The following is a 2,500-nucleotide window of genomic DNA, read 5'->3' on the forward strand; positions in this document are numbered from 1 at the left end:
TTCGTTTGCTCGCCCCGAGGGGGCGGGGTTGTAGCGAAAAGCAACCATTACTCGCGCCGAGTGCTGTCTCACTCGTCGCTGTAAATCAGCGAGAAATGGCTAACTAGTCGTACCCATATTGGCGCTAAGATTTAATTCACGGGTCTTGCTGCTATAACTGGAAGAAACATCGCAATGCTTCAATATATACAATATATATATAATTATATATATAGTATATATAATTATAATTATACTATATAAAGGAAGAGAGCAACGAGAGCGCGCGCGCGAGCGAAGCGAAGGGAGAGGGAGAGAGGAGAGATGAAGAGAGAGAGAGGGACTCCAATCAAAATCATATATCTCCCATGACGATGGCGTGTTGTTCTTTGGGGGGGGGGGGTTCTACTTGGCATAGATAAATAAATAAAGACAACTAGCCCGGGGAGAGCGACTGCGATCTTGATGCAGCAAATAAGATTTTTCGCAATTAGTCTGCTGTATAGGACGAGCCGCATGCACGCAGAAACACGTGCATTTCTACAATGGCCGAGGCATAGACTGTCTGGCGTAGGGTAGGGGTTTCAGAGCTCTTAGGCAGTATATGGTTGTATCAAATCAAGCGTGCTTGGTCATTCGTTCGTCCATATAGGTGACACGAACCCATTTCGCCTCACATCATCACAACGTCTCCACGACTGCGTGCCTATTACCGCTAAGAGCAAACTGCCGAAATGAGATCATATTTGTTTAGAGTGGAGATAATAGTCAGTGCGGGTCGCGTCTGAAACAGCAGTGTTAAAAACCTATGAGAACGTATTAGTGTAAAGTCGGCACCGTCTCCTGTAGCGTGTGTGACAGCAATAAAGGAATGTTTCAGAAATATTTTGTGCGCTCGGCGTGTATATAGAAGTTGGCACGCGTTTAGGAGCTATATGCCTGTTACATTTTGCAAATCCGGTTGCGAAAGAGGAGTATTCGCACGCAGTCACGCAGTTTAGAGACCTAAGCTTTTTTACACACGATTTCTAGCTGGAAGGAAAATTAACTACGACAGTGCATAAAAATTCTTTAGATGCATCTTTTATAAAGGGCAACATCGCAGCTTTACGTTTAAGGCTGACAGTGATATACGGCCATAAGCGCGAATTCGTGTCCATTTCCATCTCAACTTACCTTGTAATTTACTCTTATATCATATACATATTAGGGTCTTGTAACATAATATAATCGCTATTTTCCAGATTTACATATCTTTTGCAACTAAAGTGTGCTAGGCGAATAACGAAAAAAATCGACAAGGTCAATAAGATTAGGATGGAATATATAAAAGCCGGAATCGCCATATATATATATGATAAGCGCAACAATGGCTGCCGCAGCGAGATCCACAGTTTCCTGTGCCTAAAGGCGTTCAGCAACGATGCTATGATAGGCGGATAGCTTGCTTAAAATACACCAAAACTGCGGATATACGAATTTCCTGACATGTCCTTGTTTTTCCCTGCCGAATGTTAAGGCGTCGTCGCGAATCCGCAGAATGCAGGCCTGCTAGTAGGCAAATCAGCCGCGGCTGCACTTGCCTTAGCATGCACGCATGTATGTATTGACTAATCTCTGTTCATCAGTTCTGTCGGGAACGAACGTTGTCCGCGGATTGCGTGCCCTGACCTCATTTGGCTAGTTTACGGCGACGCAGGCCAAGAGCTTGTTCAGCGTCCATTTCTCTAATAGCTGGGGTGATTGGACGTTGATTACAGATTGCTTATGGTCGCACTCTTGCTTATAGAAAATGCTTGATGAATAGAGAGCGTAAATGCACGAGCGTGTGCGCTCCAAATATGCGCTATAAGAAAGCGTGGTCAATGTTGAATGAATCACATACGCACGCGCCTACAGTGGCTGCGATGTATATTGTAAGCTTTCTATAATGGACACGACGCGGGCTCCTCTGTGTACGTCTTACCGTTTTCAATAAATTGTACTTTTATGCGACCACATTGCAATTAGCTACACCGAACACCATTACGCATTCACACGCGTACATATCCGCGTGCAGTGGTCGCATAAAACCCGCACAATACCTCAACAGCTATTAGTATATTCTGCAAGAATCAGACATGCATAGGCCCTATTTGGTTGTTTATATATCGACTGTCGTTGGCAATATGTCGATAGTCTGCTCGTTAAAATGAACCGAAATAGATTTGCATGCATCTCGCCCATATCGACGCAGTTGCCAGACAGCGCTGCGTGCTAATGCACTGGCATTTCTTCTCACAATACAAGCTTCTCCGCTCTCTCGCTCTCTCTCTCTCTATCTCTCCCTCTCTCTCGCTCTCTCTCTCTCTCTCTCCCCCCCCCTCCTCTCTTCTCTCTCTCCTCTCTCTCTCTCTCTCTCCTCTCCTCTCTCTCGTTGCTTCTCGCTCTCGCTCTGTATAATGATCCATAAATTATTTATCCTTCTTACCCAAACTTACGAGTTGACTGGCAAACAACCTCAAGTTACCGACCTGAAGTG

Source organism: Priapulus caudatus, unplaced genomic scaffold, assembly GCF_000485595.1.
Source record: "Priapulus caudatus unplaced genomic scaffold, Priapulus_caudatus-5.0.1 Scaffold19, whole genome shotgun sequence".
NCBI lineage: Eukaryota > Metazoa > Priapulida > Priapulimorpha > Priapulimorphida > Priapulidae > Priapulus > Priapulus caudatus.